The 23,296-nt window shown below is 38.2% G+C and overlaps 1 protein-coding gene across 13 annotated transcripts in view; it reads left to right on the top strand.

The window, feature by feature from the left end:
* MYO6 (myosin VI) overlaps positions 1-23,296 on the top strand; it is a 144,908-nt gene that overhangs the window by 9,240 nt on the left and 112,372 nt on the right. For 4 of the 13 annotated variants that reach the window (XM_021082579.1, XM_005659430.3, XM_021082684.1 and 1 more), the window contains exon 2: positions 15,507-15,610. The exons of 8 other annotated variants lie outside the window; for them this stretch is intronic. The gene's annotated coding sequence lies outside the window, so the exon portion shown is untranslated. 13 annotated transcript variants of the gene reach the window in all.

The raw sequence follows: 23,296 nt of genomic DNA, 5'->3' as shown, positions 1-23,296 counted from the left end.
TTTCCTTGATTTGAAGATTGAGTTATTCCAGAATGAACTTTTCTCTGGTTCCTTGTTATTTTTTTTCTAAAATTAGCTGAAACAGCTGTGTTTTGGTTTGTGGGCATGACTTGCTGTCTGTCATTCTTCTCGTACTTGGAGAAGAACAAAGTATGCATGTGTATGTGTCTTGAAGGTGGGAGTTAGTTTCTCTGCTTTTCTGGTCTATCATTGTTGAGTTGGAGATGAGAAGAGCAAGATGGCTTCCTTGTCTGCTGTGCTCCAGGCTTCTGACAGAACTGTGTGGCTTGTTTGTGGCCACTGAAAAGATGGAGAAAACGGGAGACTGTGAAGTGTGAAAGTAGTCACCATGTATTCACTGGCTAATAAGGAGCTTTGTATGAGTTTGAGAAAGATTTTCTATTAGATGTGGTGGGAAGAAGAGAGGAGGAAGAGAAGTGAATGAGTTTGAACATATGACCAAATCCATCTGAGATGTTTTAGAAGCCAGAAAAAAAATATTTTGGTCAGAATTTTGTATTTTATAGAGATTCTGCTGATATGCTTGGCTTTTTTTTTTGGAAGGAGAGGGCATGCAACATAAATTAGGAATATATAAAGCCATTGTTTAATTTGGTGATTTTAATGAGTTATTAGCAAAAATGGAGATAGCCTGAACATGAAAGCATGTTAGTGTGTCCTGAAGTAGTCTATTATTTATTAAAAGCTTCTGGAACTGGTCCAGAATCTCACGCACTTTGGTCCTATTTTCTACCATCCTACTGTTTGGCGTCAGTGTTGACACAGATTATTTTCAGGATGGGCAGCCATCTGAGTTCATCAGCGTGATTGAACTGTGAGAGGTGGCAGTATATTATGATGATGGACTGAATAACTGAATGAGTGATCCAAAACGACCCCAGGACAGCACAATTCTAATGATTCTTTTTAAAAATTTAATTTAATTTTTTTTATTTTAATTTTTGTGGCCACACCTGCAGCATATGGAAGTTCCCAGGCTAGGGGTTGAATTGGAGCTGTAGCTGCCAGCCTACACCATAGCCAGAACAATGCCAGATCCTTAACCCACTGAGCAAGGCCAGGGGTCAAATCTGCATCCTCATGAAGACTGTGTTGGGTTCTTCACCTGCTGAGCCACAATGGGAACTCCCACTTCTAATGATTCTTGAGGGCCAATGATATGCCCCTACTAGGTATTTTACAGTCATTTTCCTATTTAACGCTGACCCTCTCCCCTTTTGCAGCTGAGACCACTGAGGTCTGAGTAGCTGCTAGGATGACACCAGTAGTGAGGGGCAGGGCTGAGAGATGTCTTTGGGGGGCCTTTGCCCCACTTAGAATTATGGGTTACCTTTTTCTATGTGTTCTTTTTAATGACTCGAAGCTTTAAAAGGCTCTTCAGGATTTATCTGTTCTTTCTTTATATGAACAAGGGACAGTAACATCCTGACATTCATGCAGCGGTTGCTTGATTTAAAGTCCAAGGCAGATAGGTCCTCTGTGACGCCCCATCTTGTCCTCATCATCAGATTCCTGTTCTTCACATGCTCCAGGCTCTCCTGAGGCTGATTGGGGGGGAGGGGTGCCTTACAGACATGGACATGTAGAGTCTAAACCATCCTGGATGCCTTTCAACCCCTTGAATAATTTCCCCTCTTGCTTCCATACTTCATGAATTTGCTTTAAACAAATGTATTGCTGTCAAATTTTGTGTAAATTAGATAACTAAATAAAAATTTTTTTATCCTTGGAAATCTTCTTGTTTAAAGGATCCTGATAGTGACTGCTTTTGTAAAGAGAAGTATCTTTTCGTAAAACAGATAACTGTTTTCTAGATTATACTAATAAGTGTGGATCTTTTACATATTACCTTTGCAGAAACATAGGTCTGGCTAAATACACATTTGATGTAAATGTGCCTAAATCGAGTCTGCTCTCTTATTGTGCTTGATACTGTTAATAAAAAGGGATTGGATAACAGGTTTCTTTTTCTTAGTAAATGTTATTTACTGGATTTGTACTAAAATGTACTTTAGTCGGCTTATATAAAACTAAGAATAATGTTCTGTTAAGCAGTAGGTTGAGGTTCAATATATAGCACAACAATAAATTCTTTTTGTCACAAATTTATTAGGTAAATGTTAACGTTCTGTTTGAATGTTAAAATCAGTGTTTTATGTGGCTCTGAAATATATTCTCCTGAAATAGCAAATTTAGAGTTTTATTAAAAAATTGTTATCGTTGAAAAGCAGACAAACTATTGTTTGGAAAACATACTTTCATCTAGCCCTGTGTAAAATCTTTATTTCCTGTACCCAATACCTTGCTAATGAGGCCATGAACTCAGTTTTATTGTAATCTGTGTTCTGCCCTTAAATACTCAACAGAGACTACTCTGTCACCTCCTAATTAATAGAGCCAGTGGCCTCATTTAGATCGTGATTCTTTCCAACCTCTTCAGCCATGGACCAGTTAACCTATCTTGAACTCTTCTTCTGTGGCCACACACTTTCCCAGGTCTCCAGCTTTTTCCTATTTGGTTTTCATTGCCTGCACCTTTTCAGTCCTGCCACTAATTTGGCTGTGTTATGACCTTCACCATTATTAAATATTGGCTCCAAGATTGTCAGTGCCTGTCTGTTTTCAGATCCCTTAGCTTGTTTTCAGCAGTCAGCCTCTTCTGAACCACTCTGTGATTGTTGACATCGTCTTCTTGTTCAGACTTCTTTCTCCTTTGGTAAAGTACTCTCTCCCAAGGTACTTGCTACCTTTCTGTCTACTTTTCCTCCTTTTTTCTCATCCTTCCTTTAAAATGTCAGGTTTCTGGCCTCAGTCCCATTCTCTTTTGCTTATACTGGTGACTCTCTCTTCTGTCAGATTTGAGGCCCCCTTTTTCAAAGCAACAGTTTTGTAATACCCTATTTATAACACTGAAATTAAACTGCACATAGTCGTGGGTATATATGTACATGTGTCTATACATATTTAATTAAAAATTACTATAGTCACCTAACAAAAGAAAGTAGTCATTAATTTATATATTTTATCAGCATTAAATATACTAATGTTTATATCCATAAATAATTGATAATATATTATAAATATAAATTCAATTTAAAGTTATAATATTAATTACAAATTAATATACATATTTCAATACGTGGAGGCTCCTATATACTATAAAACAGAACAGAGTAATCAGTTGTAATATCCATATGTAGAGTAGTCATGAATACAGCTGCTGCAAATTGCACTAACATATAGGTGTTATATTGATGACTCAAATGCTGTGATCAACATTGCTCTGTAACATGATTTTCTCAAAAATGATAAACATCTTTTGGTAAGGATATAAATAAAAGTTTTCTCTCAATTTATGTGGCATTTTATTTCTGCACTTGATCTTAGCCAAAAGGCCGAGAAGCGATGGCATTTTATTTCTGGAAAACTCAGTATGTATTAAAACAGTGCAGAAATATTTTAGATATGATTCTGGGCTCTACTGTCTTCACTAAGTTTGTTATTTATTTTCCCTTCTATATATCATTAGTGTCATCAGAATAATTTGAGATAAAAAAACAAAAAGCTCTTCTCATCCCTTCCCACAGGAGCCATCTCAGCTTGAACTGTCCTTTTGGACACTTGTTTTGGCTGCTGTAATTTTATTGGGTCACCATCTTTAGTTCATTCTTGAATGATGTAGAGCTGTCTTCAAGTAAGACTCAGACATTTAAATTGAGTAAAAGATATGAATAATTAGTGAAATAATGTAAACATTTATTTTGATGTAAATTAGGAAACATAGCTGTAAATAGTATATATGTGGTTGTTTTAAAAAATAGCACGAGTTACAGATTCCACTCAAACAATTTAATAGCAATTCATAGTACTTTTCAATGAATGTACTACAGAAATCATATTTTGACTCCCTAAATATTTTATTATCAGCTTTTTAAAGGCCATATCTGTTCCAGAATGCATAAGTAACTTTTAATCTATAGTTTTAGAATATTGAGTTACCAAAAATCTCTATTTTAGATCTGAATTTTGCTTTTTATAGCCTCACCTGCAGCATATGGAAGTTCCTGCTCTAGACATTGAATCCACATGTTAGTTGTGACCGACCTTCACCACACCTGCAGCAACACCAGATCCTTAACCCACTGTGTGGGGCTAGGGATCAACTCCCACTCTGCAGCCACCTGAGCCCCTTCAGTCAGACCCATAACCCACTGTGCCACAGTGGGAACTCCTAGACCTGAATTTTAAATACAAGAATTTTTCATGATAAACCATAATGGAAAAGAATATGAAAAAGAATATATCTCTGTGTACAATTGAGTCACTTTGTTGTAAGGCAGAAATAAACACAACAGTATAAATCAACTTAAAAAAATACAAGAATTTTTCTTTGTTTTATGAGATTTGTCCTCAGATGTAAATAACCAATTTTTTTTTTTTTTTTTTTTTTTTACCATCAAAGGGATTGTGAGTCTGAGAATGAACAAAGGTTAGAAATAAATTATTGCTATAAAATATGTTAATTATTTTGCCATAAAGAGATGCTAGAGAGAGATTGTTTTAAAGATACACAAAGAGATAACTATTTGAAAACATGTCTAGAAATAATTTTATCATGCCGTTTACGATTATAGAATTAAGTATCTGTTGTGCTCTATTTAGTATTTGAACTTGCAAACTACCTTGTTTTTTGGCCACACCTCTGGTATGCAGAAGTTTCTGGGCCAGAGATCGAATCCACTTACTTGAGCCACTGCAGTGACAGTGCCAGATCCTTAACCTGCTGCTTCTAACCTGCTGTTTTTTATATGCTTTTAGTTTTATAGACATTTTCCAATGACTGTGTAATTGAAAGCTAGATGTCTTTTAATTGATTTATCTTTCCTGATTAATTTTTTTTGATGACAGATTGGCAGTTTAGTTGAACCTTGATGGATAACAATGTCAAGAATCTTAATGTTGTAAACAAGGGTAGTGTAGATGGCGTTTCCTAAGAGATATAGAGCAACATAGACTTATAAGATGCATAGTAAGTTAGCAGTGCTTTTCCTTACAAAAGTTTCTTTGAAAAAGGCTTCTGCAAAGTGCCCTCTTACTAGCCTCTGCTAAGGTGTGTATATAGTTCTAAGAAATTGATTAATGAAGAAAAGGGAAAGAAATGTTTTTTTGTTTGTTTGTTTGTTTGTTTTTGCTTTTTAGAGCTTCACCCCTGGCATCTGGAAGTTCCCTGGCTAGGGGTCGAATCAGAGCTGCATCTGCTGACCACATGGGATCCGAGCCATGTATGCAACCTACACCACAGCTCATGGCAACGCCGGATCCCTGACTCACTGAGTGAGGCCAGGGATGGAACCCACATCCTCATGGTTACTAGTTGTATTCATTTCTGCTATGCTAAACAGGAACTCCAGAAATGTATGTTTTAACTCAAAAATCCATGTATCTGTAATTGTTCCTTGTTGAAGCTGCAGTATTTATATTTGGACACCAGATGCTAAATGTTTTCTCTGTGAATAACATTTAAGGCGATAAAAATCGGGCCAAGTTACAACCTGAACGTTAAAAACTCCCCCAAATTGGAGTTCCTGTCGTGGCGAAGTGGAAACAAATCCAACTAGGAGCCGTGAGGTTGCAGGTTCGATCCCTCACCTTGCTCAGTGGGACAAGGATCCAGCGTTGCCGTGAGCTGTGGTGTAGGTCGAAGAAGCGGTTAGGATCTGGCATTACTGTGGCTGTGGTATAGGCCAGCAGCTGTAGCTCCGATTCGACCCCTAGCCTGGAAACTTCCATATGCTGTGGGCGTGGCCGTAAAAAGCAAAAAAAAAAAAAAAAAAAAAAAAAAAATTCCCCCAAATTGTATAAGACAATACAAAAATTTGCCCTTATTTCTCTCTGCAATATAAATGAGACTGGGGGTGACTTTCCTAATAATTACCAGAGTGATTTCAGTTTGTTACTGTTACAAGTGAAAGAATAAATATGGCCTATTTATTCCTAAAATAAATTTATTCCATTTATTCTTATGGTCGTTCTCAGAATCCTGATTCCTGGGCCACAGCCCAGCCCCTATTAAACCCTAGATCTTGGAGGGTGAGAATTAGGTGTCAGTATTTTTCCAAGGGTCTCCAGGTGATTCCACTGGGCAGTTCAGTTGTTTCTCTTTTTCTGTGTTAAATCTGTATAAGTAAAATTTCCTGTCAAAAACTGAGAAAACCCTTGATGACCAGTTAAAATTCAGTTTTTGTGCACTAGTTATTAGAGTATTCAGTGTCTCTTGGAGGAGTTAAAAAATAGAGCATATTCTGTACTGGAGACTGAAGAATTACTGAAAATGATTAAAATGGGTTACTTGTTAGTCATTACAAAACTTGGAAGTAGAAGTTAATTCTGAATCTAGTCCCCCTCCCTGCCCCCCTCCTACTGGGCAGATCATATTTAAACTACTCAAAGCAGGTGGTCCACAGTTTTATCTTTATCTCAAAGGCCTCCTGAGATGAAGTTTCTGTAACCTCTTTTTGTCTCCTATTCTTCATGAAGATTCTTCTTGTCTTACCTAAATCACTCTGTCTTTATATCTTACCTTCTAGAGACATATGCCATTTGATCATTGGTGTGTGTATGCAGACACATAAACCTACATAAACACATTTTTCATCCTTATTCACGTACTTGAAGGCTGAAACTTCTCTTTTTTTAGTCCAATTAGCCTAAATTATGTAAAGTCTCTTCATAGATCAATGAGACAATTCTCCATTTTGACTATTTGTTTAGGGTTTAATTGAAAGGAAGCATTTTCTGTGAGAAATCATTGTTTCTGAATCTTGCTGATAAGGAGTCGGTGGTGGTGAGGAAATGACTAAACCATTTCAGAGTCCACGTGGAGCACCCAGATTCTGGAGGGGCTGGAGCACATGCAGAGAAAGCAGCTCTGAGAAGTGGGGGCGTGTTCAAGTCTGATGAAGTTACAGGTGTGTTTTTGGTTGGAGAGTCAGAGAACTGAGGGATTATATACCTTATTGCATTGTTTTTTTTTCCTGTAGTCAGGAAGACCTTAGGTCATCACGTGTTTTTAGAGGGCAGAGGTAATAGTGAGGCCTTATCAAAATGCTCAGGTTTAGAGGTGGTATATGAACTGTGTTGGTAATCTTGTCATTCTAGTAAATATATGGAGAATTAAAGCAAATTGTTCAATGACCCTGTTCAAAGATTTGGATTTTAATTATATTTACTTGGCTTTTCAGAAAACATTTAAATTGATTCTGTGAGGTTAGAAAGTAACTATACATTTATCTGTATTTTTGATAGTCTCTTAAGATAATTGTCATAATTATGACATAGAATCTGTCTGTAAAAAGTGCAGTAATACCGTTGGTGCAGATATTATGCTAGTGATGGTGGTGAAGGGGGAGAATGAAAGAAAGTCTTAGTAGCTTGAAATTTCATATTCTTGGTGGGCAGGATGTTTATATATGGAAGGTACTGTAAACATTTGATTGAATTTGCTCAAATTTTATATAAAATCATGCCTATTCCTCTAATTTTGATGACTAGTAAGAATTGAAATGTCTTAATGACTTAGTCCTAAAGTTCACAGCTGAACCATTGTGGAGAAACTAGATTCAGAATAAGCCACATATTTGGAGAAAATTTTAGGGAACTGGAATTGATTAAATTGAAAAAAGAAGACTAATGAGGTGATTCAGACATGTTTTCAAATACAGGGGACAGTGATCACTTATCAGTCATCATTTTTTAGTGGAAGCAGAGGAAAGCTTGAACTTTAGTTGCATTCTGAGGGATTTGGATCAGTTTGTTCATTTGAAGTTACTTGTCTGCCTCCTGTGTAGAGGTGCTATGCCAAGTTCTAGAGATTCATTTCTGATTACAGAGACATGATCTTATCATCATTAATCTTGTGTTCCAGTGGCAGACACATATTAAACAGCTGTTTATCACCTGGCTACCCTTGAATGGACAAGTTCTGTGGATGCTATGAGAGGATGTGGTGGGGAAAGAGGTGAGAACGTGTAGTGTAGGGTGGTGATAAAACATTAGGATGGCTGTAGAATACCTTTGTGGACCGATCAATCCTCCTTCAAGCTCCCTTCCCCCTACAAAATTAACATATCATTGGTTCATTGTGCAGCAGCCACATAACCAAAATGAAGTGAATAAGAATCTTTGGTCTTTCTGCTACGTAGAGATAATCACTGTTGTTGGCATTTTGGTGGATGATATTTTAGTATATTTTATGTGTGTGTGTTTGCTTGTATATTCCTTCCGAAATTGAAATTAAAATAACCCCTCCCACCCCTTTTTGGGAAGGCTTTAAAAATCAAATGCATTTTTATTTCTGTAAGGCGATTGGGAAATTTCATTCCTATACCTAGAATTTCTGATTCCTGGGTTCTCTATTGCTGTCATATGAAGAAAAGTAATGACCCTTAGATACCACTTTGCTAACTTAAGTAGATGAATGTCCATTTATGGCCAAAGCAAATACGTTCTCATTGAGGTGTTGTATATCACATGTAATACACATTTTTGTTTTTAAATTTTTATATAGCAAAATGGTTGTGAATTCTGTATTTTTCTAAGAATATTATTTACCAGCATGATAGTTTGATATTTTTGCATTAATTAGGAATAATGAATTTATAATAATTATATCCCTGTACCAATTTGAAGAATTTTTAGATTTCACTCCTGTAATCCAGTAGTTTGAAAAACTTACCTTTATTTATTTATTTTTCTTTTTGTCTTTTTGCTATTTCTTTGGGCCGCTCCCGCGGCATATGGAGGTTCCCAGGCTAGGGGTCGAATCGGAGCTGTAGCCACTAGCCTACGCCAGAGCCACAGCAACGCGGGATCCGAGCCGCGTCTGCAACCTCCACCACAGCTCATGGCAACGCCGGATCGTTAACCCACTGAGCAAGGGCAGGGACCGAACCCGCAACCTCATGGTTCCTAGTCGGATTCGTTAACCACTGCGCCACGACGGGAACTCCCTACCTTTATTTTTGACATATTCTGTTTATATTTTTACGTGACTTTCTACCACCAAATTGCTGATATCCTTTTATAGTCTATTGGATCTTTTTTTTTTTTTGTCACTCTTAAAGAATGTAATTTAGTGTCTTATGTATCTGTGGAGATCTTTTTAATTTAATTTAATTTAATTTTTGTCTTTTGTCTTTTTAGGGCTGCACCCGCAGTATATGGAGATTCCCAGGCTAGGGGTCTTATTGGAGCTACAGCTGCGGGCCTATACCACAGCTCATGGCAGCAATGCCCGATCCTTAACCCTCTGAGTGAGGCCAGGGATGGAACCTGCAACCTCATGGTTCCTAGTTGGATTTGTTTCCACTGCTCCCTGATGGGAACTCCTGTGGAGATCTTTAAATATTGAAATACACTGAAGCAGCATGGGTGTTTTTAGTTTCTACCTTTAAAACAATGGCTATTAAGTAATAATTAGAATTTCATGGTGTGTTTCTCTCTTTTTTTCTTTTTTTTCTTTTTAGGGCCAGTCCTGAGGCATATAGAAGTTCCCAGGCTAGGGTTTGAATCAGGGCTCTAGCTGCCAGCCTACACTGCAGCCACAGTAACAGCATATCCAAGCTGCGTCTGTGACCTACACCACAGCTCATGACAATGCTGGGATCCTTACCCCACTGAGTGAGGCCAGGGATCGAACCCACATCCCTATGGATACTAGTTGGATTCGTTTCTGCTGTGCCATGACGGGAACTCTGACTCCCCTTAGCTTTTAACATCTCCCCTTTCCTGACTATTGTGAGGTGGTGCTTAAAGCCTTGGGGGATTATCTTGCTGTACAGTGTGCAGGATTGTGCTTTGATGTTATGTTATCCTTTGTACATTGTAAAGGAGGTGCTGTTTTGGCAGTCCTTAGTTATGTCCTGAGAGACCAGTACTCTCCCCAGTAAATAAATATGATCCCCCAGGACTTGATAATTGTGGTTGCTGGGGTGCCTGTGGCCGGGCGAGAGGCTGCCTAGTTATTGGACTGAGAAAATTCCTGTATGGCTGGGAGCAGATATGGAAGGATGCTTGTGGGTCAGCTCTGGGTCAGGGGTCTGAGCAGAAGGAGGTGCTGCTGGGCCCCTGGCCTGGGAGGCTGGGTCAGCCCTTGTCCCTGGATGCTCCCCATGAGGCACGCTGGCAGGCTCTCAAGGTCCAGGCCCACCTTGGCCTGTCTGCAGCAGGGCAGCACCCACTGGGCACCTGGCCCTGCCAGGCAGCCTCCTGCCGTGAAGCTGTGCTGAGTGTCTGGGGACAGTCTGGGGACAGTCTGCCATGTTCAGGTCAGGAGGAGTATGTGACCTGGAAAAGGAGGCTCTCCTTTTCCCACCAGCAGGGTCAAGGCTTGAGCTTTATTCAGTAGCTATTTGTTTACTGCTCTTGTGTTATGGGCTAACAGTTTTGGAATATGGCTTGTAGGCCTTCCCATGCAGAGGTGTGAAAAGTGGCTTTTTAATGGAGTTAAGTCAGGCATTCCTAGGAACTTAATTAGTAACATTTACCAGTAGTTTGAATTTTTTTTTTTTTTTTTTTTTGTCTTTTTAGGGCCACACCTGGGCATATAGAGGTTCCCAGGCTAGGGGCTGAATCGGATCTACAGCTGCTGGCCTACACCACAGCCACACCAATGCCAGATCCGCGCTGAGTCTGCAACCTATACCACAGCTCACGGCAATGCTGGATCCTTAACCCACTGAACAGGACCAGGGATGGAACCGCATCCTCATGGATACTAGTTGGGTTCATTAACTACTGAGGCATGATGGGAACTCCTTTATTTGTTTATTTTTGTCTTTTTTTTGCTTTTATAAGTAGTTTGAATCCTGACCTGTAAAGCACATTGGCATTCTGTTTTATTTTTCTGGAATGTGTAGCATTATCACTGCTTTAAGCTTTCATTCTGCTTATCTTTTAATCTTTTAGTACTCTGTTCAGAATGGATCTCCTTTGTGCTGGTCATTGTCCTTCAGTGCCCCCCTCCCCACTGCCGCCTGGTCCTTAGACCTGTGAGCACTTCGTGGGGGCACTTTAAGTGTTGGTCTACAACACTGTTGTCTTTTTTTTTTCCTTCTTGGCTGCACCTTCTTTAGCTGTACCTGAGGCATGTGGAAATTCCTGGGTCAGGCATTGAACCCTTGCCACATTGGTGACCTGCGCCACATCTATAGCAACGCCAGATCCTTAACCTGCTGCTCCACGCAGGAACTTCCCATGGTTTACCTGTCTTTCTCCTTCAGTAAGTTGTGAACCCTCTGGTTTTATTCTTGTGTTCACCGCCTAGTACTTAGCCCAGTTATAGTAGATGCTCAGTAAAAGTCTATTTAGTAAATAATTGCATCACAAATTTGAGCTGTGAATATATTGTCTGCTTCTTTTAAAATGTATTTTCTCCAAGTAAAATATTGCTTAAAAAAAAAAAGCCCCCAAACTAGTAGCAATGCTAAGAAAAGACTTTTTTTTTAAGCTTTTGAGACCCCACCCCCCACCCCCCACGACATATGGAAGCTACCAGGCTAGGGATTGAATTGGAGCTGCAGCTGCTGGCTTGCACCACAGCCACAGCAACACCGGATCCGAGCTGTGTCTGTGACCTACACCACAGCTCATGACAATGCTGGGATCCTTAACGCACTGAGCAAGGCCAGGGATCAGACTTGCATCCTCATGGATACTAGTTGGATTTGTTTCTGCTGTGCCATGACAAGAACTCCAAGAAAAGATTTTTTAAGGAAGATAACACTCTAGCTCAAAGAACCCTTTCTTTTTAGTAATTACAGAGGACATGGTACGTGGTTTACATGGCTAAGACAAGGCCTGCTTCTTTGGGTGACTGTTTCAAAATTGATAAATCATTTTGAAAAATTAGAAAGCTAAATTTAGTAACTTGTGTGTATTCCTGTTTTTGACTTCTGTCCTGAAGTTTTGTGTACTATTTTTCCTAGCGTTAGAGTCAAACAAGTCTAATCATGTAAGAAACTTGTAAACACACACATTTGTAGCACCAATTAGAGTATTCATATAACTTATTGTATTTTCAGATGAAAGGTAACTTTCTTCTTATGAAAGCAATAAGCATCCTTCAGATAATTTGAAAAATATGAAATGTGTAAAGGAGAAAAGAAAAATCATTTATATTTACCACTTAGAAATGATAAGCATTAATATGTTAATGTATTTTTTGTTTTTAAAAACATTACTTATTCTTACTGTGAAATCAAATAAATGTTATTCTTCAATATTTTTTTTCTTTTTCCCTAATTAACTATAATTCATCTGGAATTTATTTTGGAGCCTTGTCAAAAAGTCATTTTAATATTGTAATATTTATCATTTTCCTTTTATCACTAAGAAAAATCTGATCTTTGGGTTTGTTAATAGGGAAGTTTTTTTAGTTCCTCCATATTCTTTTCTAAAGCCTCGTAAATTTGGCTTTTACATTGTGTTCATCTTAAGCAACTAAGTGACTCTTCTGTCACACCGATGTTCCCCTGGATACTACCTGGTCTCCATCTAGAATCTCAGCACTGTTTTCACTTTGGTGTATCTTTGACTATTACTTACAGTTTGAGGCTTGTAGAAATATGAAGTTTTGTATGTCTTTTTGGATGTAAAGGAATACTCTGCAAAACGTTTTACAACTTCATTTTTCTCATGTAACATGGGCCTTAGATATCTATCTTGAACAGTGAAGATCCACTTTACTGCTTTTCATTGTGCATGGTTTTCCATAGTTCAGATATTGCATAGTTGTTCAACCACTATATTGCTAGCACTTAGAGAGTTTGCAGTTTTTCTGTCTTGCTTACAATGCTACAATAAATATCTTTGGTGTATCCTAATAAACACTGGTTCAGAGAATTTACCAATCTGTACTCTAACAGAACAGCTTGGTGTTATTGGATTTTAATTTTTAATCATTGTGATGGGTGAAAAAAGTATCTCATTACTGTTTTAATTATATATAATATTATCTTTCTTAAGGGAAACTATCAGATTTAATGATAAAGATGGCTAAAATATGGTTTTCTAGTATAATTCTTTACAGAAGCAGGACTGGCTGTTTGAAATACAGACTTTGCATTTAAAAGGTGAAAACTTTTTTTGAATTTGTGATTTTATATAAAGAGGCACTTAATTCCTTCCCCCAATTCATTTTAGTTTAGTTTTCATTTGACTTGAGCTGTAACATAGGGGAAAAAGTATTCTTTGCTTTTCAGTTTCAAAATCAGAGGTTTTAAAGTCTAGGACCTTGAGAAACACTCTCAAACCTGACAAAATATAGTTTGTTAAATGTGTGGAACCCAGATACCATATTATATTCTGATGTAGAGGAATGGAGGAGTAAGAGTACCTTTTAGTAGTTTGGAAAATAGGCAAGTAATGGATTAATATTAGAACTCAAGTGTAGTGTTTGCAGTGTTAAATTTATTTATTTTGTGCTGGCATCAGTGGTTTTTGTTTATTACTGGCATGATCTCTGTGCTAAGCAAACTGAAACAGATATGAATATGGTATTGAAAGGAACTTATTGTAAAATACCCAGCTAAGTTTGTAAATAGTTTCCTCTGATATCAATTTCTCCTTTGTTAGTGCTTTCCTAGTTCCTTTTTTTTTTTTTTTTTTTTTTTTTTTTGTCTTTTTAGGGCTGCACCTGCAGCATATAGGGGTTGCAAGGCTAGGGGTTGAATTGGAGTTATAGCCACTGGCTTACACCACAGCCACAGCAACACTGGATCTCCGACCCACTGGGCGAGGCCAGGGATTTAACCCGCCTTCTTATGGATACTAGTCGGATTCATTTCCACTGCCCCACAATGGCAGCTCCTTTATTTCCATTTTGATTGAGTTAGTTATAATGGTCAGAGTCTAAAGCAGCTTACAAATATTGCACAATATTTTTTTTTCTATATTTCATTTTTTTTGAGAATTTAGAAAGCAGGTGAACAATTTGTTTAATGTTTTTAAGTTATTTAGTTTAATATACCCTATATTGGTTTAGTGAAAATAAGTAATAGGAATATCCCTGCCTACACTTTTCTAATTTCCTACTGGGAAAAGAGTCCTTTAAAGTGAACCAGAATACAAGGTAATCGTTCCATATTTCTACTTTATTAAATTCTTCTTTAAAAAATGCTTTAAAAAAGATCATGTACTTTTAAAGACAGTATATTTCAATTTTTAACTCATGAGGTGACCTTCCATTTGTGACACATTATTACTTTAGGAACTATATGTTGTGTTCATCAATCTTCCTTATAGAGGCAAAACTCACTGTTAAACTACGACACTTCAAATATGCTATGTTAAATAAGGTTGTACGTGGGCAGGCACATTACCAGTTTTTTGTTCTTGACAGAGACCATGTTGGGTATGTGCTAGACTTGGAAGTTCTATAGAGATGAGCTGGTAACGTACACACCTGCTGCCTTGGAAACTTTAATCTTAAGCATCTGACACTATTGTTCTTAACAGATTCTAACCTAACATGCAAACTTGTTTAGTCATTTGGATTGAAGAGAGCATTAGCTCCCTGATCAGTAAATATTCAATCAACAAATATTTAATAATTCTCCAAGTACAACATATTGTTTTAGGTGCTGGCAGTGAATGACTTGGTGGGGCATGATTCTTGCCCTTGAACTCTAAGGAGAGATGAAAATCTAATGACCAAGTACCAAACCAAACAGAAACTAAGACTCTTGTTTATAAAGTTCAAAGCAGGCATGGAGGAAGGAACACCTGATTCTGAGGAGGATTATGGTAGAAGAGTCTGGGGAGGAGATATTTGTTTGATGTTGGAAGCAGTTGGTGGAAGGGCAGTACATGAATGGTAGGGTAAAAGGGTCTTTCTAGGAGGAGGAGTGCAGCTTGTGTGCGTGAATAGGCAACCCTTCAGTATGTCAGGGCCCAGAACACCTGCAAGGTGCAGAATCCACCCCAGGAGAAGTTGACTGGTCAGGCTCGTAAGGAGGATGCTGGCGGAGGGCCTTCACTTCAGGATGGGATCAGCATGTCCATCTGTGCTGGGCAAGAACTCCGCCTCCCAGGTTTGCAGGAGTTTGGGATGAGCCTAATTATCCTGGGTAACCTTACTCCAAATACAGAAGGGGAGGCAAGTCTTAGAAAATGCAGGCGGATGACAGAGATAACTCTGGAGTGACTTCCTACATCTCAGCTTTAATGGAATTTTCAGAAACACAGCTCCTTTGCATTTGGATCAGAATTTGTGCTGGGCGTCTTGTTGGAAGTTAGTGACAGGTTGAAATACAATTAATGTTTATTAATTACCCTAATTTGTATCAGCTTAAAAATAGCTTCATGTTGTAGATTTATCTTGCTTCTGTCTCTTTACTCATCTGTTTCTTATAAATTGAAGATGATGGTATCTGATTGCTGCTTCTTCCACAGAATCTTGTTTTTTGTTTTTTATCTTTTCTCTATAGCGAGTTAAAGAGAAAAGTGGGAAGAGGACTTATTTGCCCTGTGGTGTGGTGATGATCACAGATGTCTAATTTCCCCTTGCCTGCCATTGAGTTTACCGAGCTGGGTGAGTTGCTGTTTCCTAACCAGTGTGGTGCTCTGGTGGCACCTTTCACCCTTGCTCTGATACCCCAGACCTAAATTCATGTTTCCTTTCTCTTCTTTTTTTTTTTTCCCTCTTTCAGCCTGTTTTCCATCTGTCTTTGTTTCCTTGCCCCGTATCTCTTAGTTCTGTGCTGTCTCTTCAGCTACAGACAGATCCTCTGTTTGTTGACAGGGGCTCTGGCTGAACCTCTCCAAAATGTGCTTGCTGCATATTGAACCTTTCATCAAAGGACAAGCCATAGTCTCTGATATCCTCAGATGGCTTTTTAGTCTCTCTTGTCTCCAAGTACCTCTCGTTTCCCCCCAGAGCTTTAGTTTGCTCTGCCCTTTGGGAAATCGCCTGCTGGCACAAGGGCTTGTTTTGATTTCAGATGAGAAACACCTCATAGATTACCTGGCTGAGTGCCCTGGGCCAATAACCCCACTTGTGAAATGAGGGTGTTGCAGTTGCTTTGGTCCTGGGGCTCCCAGCACACCACCCTCTGTCTCCTCCTGTTTGTTTTAGGATTAAATATTTTGCAGAGGGCTCGTTTCCACCTCTGAGATGATATTCGTTATCTCTTTTGCTGTTGCCATTGTAGACATCCTCCTTGGCTCAGGGCCTTGTGTTGTGTCGGGAGGTCAATAAAATCAATTATTTTGATGATAACGGTAAGGCCCCTCTTTGAACATCTCGCTCTATCTATCTCCAGTCATTTTTATCATCCCTTGCTGTTTGCCAGCAGTTTTGAAAGAGTTAGAAGCTTATTGTCTAGGTTGAAACACAGCTGCCTGAACTTTACTTGTCTCTGAATCTTTTGAGTAGAGGAGAGCAAAAAGACAGGTGGTGTAGATGGGAGAAGTCCGATTGATGCCTTAGGGAAGTAAATGGGTGGGAGAAGTTGGAGTAGAGTCTTGTTCACCCGTTTGCCTTTAGCAGGACCCTGGTGGAAGGACCTTTTTTGTGAGTAGGTTACATGATCCTGAAGGGGTGGCTTTATTGGAGGGGTTGGGAGGGAAGTTTGAAATAACTGGGGTTGGGCACAGAGAATGGAGGTGAAGTTAAAAGCTCGAATCAGGACTGCAAGAACATCATGCTGAGGAGATCCAGCAGAACCTCGGGGTGTGGCGTCAAGGGTCAGAGCAGAGTAAAAGGGAGCTTTGTACTTGAAGGAGGCAAAGAAAAGAGGATGGAGTAGAGAAATAAAGTACCAGCCTCCTTGAGGTGGAAGAGTTTTTCTGTGGTTTGAAATCATTATAGAAAAAAAAGAAAGCCATTTGCTGTTTAATTTGTTAATCCTTGGAACTTGTAGAAGAGACCCAAGTATATGGATCACCGTGTAATTGACTGTATATTAGTACTCAGTACATACCTCTATTCTCCAGATAGGGATTTGGTATATGTATAACATTCATCATTAGGTAAATGTAAATTTTCATCCATTTACCTAGTAGTAATGACTATGGAGCAGCAACCATGTGATTTTTCTCAAGTTAATTGTTTGAAGCACAGAGTAGCTACCTTTCTTGTAATGAAGAATAAAGTCATAGCAATGTATGAAGCCATAAAATATACTGAAACTTCTGCTAAAGTGCCTTCTTTGTGGGAAAATAGTATTGTATAGTAATTAGGATAACAAGCTTTTAATTTTTCAGATTTGTGAGTATTTTAAAGAAATTTCCCCCCTATTTTGAGTTTTTCTGTATTCTGAGGTCGCGAAGATAATTTCCTGTATAAAATTTGAGAAGCTTGGGAGTTCTCGTTGTGGCGCAACAGAAACGAATCCGACTAGGAATCATGAGGTTTCGGGTTCAATCTCTGGCCTCGCTCAGTGGGTTAAGGATCTGGTGTTGCCATGAGCTGTTGTGTAGGTCGCAGACGTGACTCGGATCTGGTGTTGCTGTGGCTCTGGTGCAGCCCAGCGGCAACAGCTCCAATTAGACCCCTAGCCTGGGAACTTCCATATGCCTTGGGAGGGGGCCCTAAAAAGACAGAAAAGACCAAAAAAAAAAAAAAATTGAAAAGCTTTATTGTTTGCTTTTCATGTGTAGATTTATAATTCACATGTGTACAATTTTTGTGTGTGATCTAAGTCTCAGACTTCATTTTTTATCCCAAATGTATTTCAGCTTTTCTGGTAACCATTTATTGAAAAGTTAAGCTTTCCTATACATTGCTACTCGTATTCTGTGTTGCTACTTTGTTGTAAAGCAAGTATGCACCAATACTTTACATATGTATGAATTTTTGTTGTGTTCTATTGGTCTGTTTGTTCATGCACCATTATCACACTGTCTCATAGCATTGTAGTCAATCTGACCTTCCATCAAGTTCTTCCAGGATGTCTTGGCTATTCTTGGTCCTTACATTTCTGTATCTTCTAGAATCATCTTGTAGAGTTCTAAAACAAAAGTCTGTTGGAATTTTAATTGGAATTGCCTGGAACCTGGAGGTTCCTTTGGCGAGAACATCTACATATTGATCCTTCTCATCTAGAATCAGAGTATATTGCTTAATTTACTTAGGTCTTTGTTAATTTCTCATATTGATATTTTACAGTTTTCTCTATAGTAGCCCTACTTATGTTTTTTTTTTCTTTTTTTTTGCTTCAGCTTAGCTGTAATTTCAGACTTTCCGAATCATTGTGAATACAGTGCTCTACAAAAATTCCTGCACAAACTTTACCAAGATGCCTTAAATGAACCCCTCATCTTTCTCCCCCCTCATTTTCTTCATCTTCCTCATCAAGCTTACAGATTTACACTTGCCCCTTTATCTTTAACATTGCAGGGTGTATTTTCTAATTACAGATGTTATTTAGAATATGCAGACCATAATCAGAGTTCATGCACAGCAAAAGTAAATTCCAGATTATGCATCACTTTTGGTGGTTATGGCTCCTGGAACAGTTCCTCATCTTTCTTCGTATTTCATAACCTTGAACTTTTTGATAATTCAAGGTAATTATTTTGCATAAAGCCTCTCAGTTTGAGTTTGTCTAATGTTTCCTCATGGTGAAATTTAGGTTGTACATTTTTTTTTTGACTGTACCTATGACATGTGGAAGTTCCGAGGCCAGGAATTGAACCTGTGCCACTGCAGTGATCCTGCACCACTGCAGTGACACCACCAGATCCTTAACCTGCTATTCCACAAGGAAACTCCTAGGTCGTACATTTTTGATAGAAGGACCACAGAAGTGGTATGACATACTGAGCAGAGCTTTGCTTATTAGGTTAAGGTGGTGTCTGCCACTTTACATATACAGTTACTGTTTTCTGCTTTGTAATTAAGTGGGTTTAGGAGATACACATAATTTTAAATCAGATTCATTCCTAGGTATTTGATAGTGTTTGACGCTGTTACAAATGATATCTTTAAGAGTTTTTATTTTAACCTCTTTTTTTTGTTGTTGTCTTTTTGGGGCTGCACCTGACGCATGTGGAGGTTCCCAAGCTAGGGAGCTGTAGCTGCTGGCCTACACCACAGCTCATGGTAATGCCGGATTCTTAATCCACTGAGTGAGGCCAGGGATTGAACCTGTGTCCTCATGGATACTAGTCAGATTCGTTTCCGCTGAGCCATGGCAGGAACATCTTTTATTGGTGCTTCTTTGCCATCCATTGTAATTTTGAGTATCTTTCAATTGATTGATTTTTTTTTAAAAAAAGATAAAGTTGCATTCTTGAAATAAACCAAATATGGTTATGATATATTTATTTAATTTTATTTTTTGCTGGATTTGATTTGCTCCTACTTTGTTTAAGGGTTTTTGTTTCAGTATGAATTGTGAAATTCTTTGCATGAGGGTTCCTTTTGAGAAAATAATGGGAATTTGAAGTGTATAAGAAAAGTTGAACTGTGTTCTTGTTTTGTGGTATAAACATGCAGGAATAAACATTTTTTCTGATGCCAGTTGAAATATTTCTGACGTATCCAGGATACATTTAGTTCTGCAGGTAACGTGTGGTGTCCTCTGAACCCCTCTGTGTAGAGTGACTTCTATGGAGGGTTTATGTGTCCTTGCCTTGCGTATACACATATGTGAATCAGATAATTCCCCTCATCGGGTTGCCTCAGTCTAGGGGAAGAACATTAGTGAACACTTGTAACAACTTTATCTCATGCCCAACTGGAAAATTGTACGTGGGATAAGGTGGGACTAAAGATGAGAAGGAGTGGTGGGAGGAGATGGGGCTGAGACAGGAGAAGCTTCAGAGAAAGCTGTGCCAGAACGTTGGTTCTGGAAGGATTTTGTCAGAGGAAGCCATCTGAGCCAAAGGCTTGAGAGTTGGCTCAGCCTGGAGTTCTGGCTTGAGAAGGACTTGGAGGAAGGAGGTGAGAGGAAGTAGTTGCCTAGAGAAATAAGCATTTGCCATGCGCTGAAACGAACAAAACACATGAAGGCAGTATTGGTACACCTTCATATGCAGTGTGTGCTTTAGCTAGAAACAAGGATGAGGACTCCTCTGTTGTAAGAGATGCAGCTGAGGGAAGCTGCCTGGATCTGCGGGCCTGCTTGCCATCCATGACCCATTCAGGTCGCCACTCTCAACGTGCGCTGTGCCCTTCAGATTTGTGCAGGCCTCTTCAGTCCACTGCCAGGTTTCACTGAATCTAGCTTCTGTTCTAATAACCATCAGTTCTAAATTGCACACCTGTTTTATGTACCGCTGAACAAGAAAAAATAACACACCATTGTTTGCTAAATGCATCTTTGTTCTAAACGTGTTAGCATGTGAAAAAAAGTGCATAGAGTCATTGCAGTACATAGTATTTTGTTTACTCCTCACAATAACAGATTTAGGAGGCTTTCTCCCTTATAAATCACTATGTCACGGTTTTACAGAGTAGCTCATATTGAATATTCAAACCAGTGGTTGTTTACTCCTCAAATGCTGGATTACACAGTACTATAATTTAGTTAATTGCCCTTTATAATAGCTTATTTCAGAGATTTTTCTTTGTCCTCTTTTTCTCTTCCTTTTTTTCCTTCTTTTTTTTGGTATTTTCCTTCTGAAAATATCTTTATAGCTAAACTTCTCGTTATTTTCTGAAGTATATAGATGCCTAGAAATGAGAATACTAGATCAAAAAGTCTAAGCATTCTTAAGTCTCTTAATATGTGAATATAACCATATTGCTTTTCAGAAGTGTAGTACCACTTTGTATTTTTCACAGTGCTTGAAGATGTAAGTTCCACCGTAACTTCATTAGCATTGGTTATTATAGTAAAGCTTTTTTTCCCCCTAATTCTGTAGGCAACAGTGATATCTCATTTTAATTTGCATTTTTTGGATTATTAGATTGAAGACTTGTTCACGTTAATTTTTATAGGAGTTTATTACTAATGTATAAGTTTCTGGAATTTTTTTGTGGTTATGAGTAAATTATAAATAAAGTACAGGTGTAATTATATTGCTGTCATGACGTTTTTAATTACTAGATGTGTTTTTCCCCTACAGTAGCATAATAGCTAGTTTTTTTTTTTTTTTCCTTTTAGGGCTGCACCTGTAGTATATGGAAGTTCCCAGGCTAGGGATCAAATTGGAGCTTCATCTGCAGGCCTACACCACAGCCACAGCAACACCAGATCTAAGCTGCATCTGTGATCTACACTGCAGCTTGCAGCAACGCTGGATCCTTAACCCACTTAATGAGGCCAGGAGTTGAACCTGCAACCTCATGGATACAGGTTGGGTTCTTAACCGGCTGGGTCACTACACGAATTCCAGTAGCTAGATTTTTAATTGTAAAGAATAATTGTAAATAATAATTAGCAAAATTTTTGAAGTCCTGTTGAATTTCTTATTTTGATCCGTTGCTAAGTTGTGAATTTTTCTAGGTGAGATTTCATTTTTTGAATGCACTTAATATTTTTGAATGCACTTAATATTCATAATGTTTATGATCCTCTTAAGGCTGGGATAAAATTGTAATTGTTGTAAAATCTGATTAAGTTTCTGAAAATTATGAAAATTACAGTATATGTTTAAAATGTAATAAGATATGCTCTACCAGGTGTTAAAAAACTTTGGCATTTAATTGATAATAAAAAGAATCTGATAAAAAATCATTTCCTCCTGATTTTATTCCGTTAGTAAAAAGTACTTCAATAAGGAAACTGATTTTTCAGCTGATGTAAGAATGGAAAAGTATTTTTCACGTTGCTCTTTTGTTGGGATTTGTTTGAATACTGGTAAAGGAGAAGCATTTGGGTTGAGCATTTAAAAAGATTTATCTTGAGCCAAAGTCTGTGCTGTTTCTGAAATGGCCTTAATCAGTAATGCAGTGTGTGTTAGAATCCCTTTTGGGGGGACAAAAATGGAATGCTAAGTAATATATATTAAAATCCAGCGTTTTCTTGCAGCATAATATATTTCCACCAGTGGGCCCTGATAGAAACAGAGTTTTTGAAAGCAAGTTGAAGGGTTGGCACAGCCTACTGGAAAGCAAACGGCAGAACAAAGGAGCCTTGTCCTAGTGCTCAGTGTTATATGGCCATGGATGAGTCACTTAACTTTTCTCTGCCTTTGTTTTCGCATTTGGAATGAACACAGTAACCTGTTCCTATGGAAGGAACAGTTTAATACTGCTGAAGAGCTGGTCCACCAGTCACTGTTGCTATTTGGTTCTGAGTTTTTACATTTTGGCTTAAAATGAATTCATTTCATGGATTGATCCAATCCTGCACATTTTAAATGATTTTGCTTTCTTGATAATATTGGGGTACCCTGGTTGATGACATGGGTTTTCAGTATCTTGTTAACAGGCTAAGATTAGAGTCTTCTCTAGAAGTAGATTGGACCGTTTAATTTTTTTTTCCCAATTGAGCAGAATTTTTATTTTTTGCTTTTTTAGGGCTGCACACATGGCATGTGGAGGTTCCTAGGCTAGGGGTCGAATCAGAGCTGCAGCTGCTGGCCTGAACCACAGCCACAGCAACACCAGGTCCGAGCCCCGTCTGTGACCTACACCGCAGGTCGAGGCAACTCTGGTTCCTTAACCCACTGAGCGAGGCCAGGGGTTGAACCTGTGTCCTCATGGATCATAGTCAGATTTGTTTCTGATGCACCATGATGGGAACTCCTGTCTTTTTTTTTTTTTTTTCCAGAATTTTTATTTTTAACCTTTTGGAAAACAGCAGATAATTCTGAAACACGCGATTACAAAATCTTTCCATGTAAAATAAGAAACCAAAAAAGCATTCCCTATGTGTATCAAAATTTTTTTTCTCATTTTTGATACTTTGTTTTTTCATTTTATTTTTATTAAAGTATAATTGATTTACAGTGTTGTGTCAATTTCTGCTGTGCAGCGTAGTGACTCAGTCAAATGAATATTTACGTTCTTTTTCTCATATTATCTTCTATCATGTGTACCCCAAGAGATTGGTTATAGTTCCCTGTGCTGTACAATAGGATATCATTATTTTTACAGAGTTAAAAAAGAATTTGTGCCAGAGAAATTAAGATTCCCAAACATGTGTTTTTGTCATTATGTCAAAAAATAACAAGTGTTTTCTCTCAAGCTTATTCAAAGTGGTAGAGCTTCTTTGAAGTTTCCTGAATCTGTCTATATCTGTTTTTATCCAGCTATTGAACTTTAGACTGTAGCATTGGAGAATGTTGAAATAAAGCAGAAATACAGAAGTTTTAGGCCTTTTGT

This window comes from Sus scrofa, chromosome 1, assembly GCF_000003025.6.
Source record: "Sus scrofa isolate TJ Tabasco breed Duroc chromosome 1, Sscrofa11.1, whole genome shotgun sequence".
Taxonomy (NCBI): domain Eukaryota; kingdom Metazoa; phylum Chordata; class Mammalia; order Artiodactyla; family Suidae; genus Sus; species Sus scrofa.
This window is presented reverse-complemented; position numbering and strand designations above follow the sequence as displayed.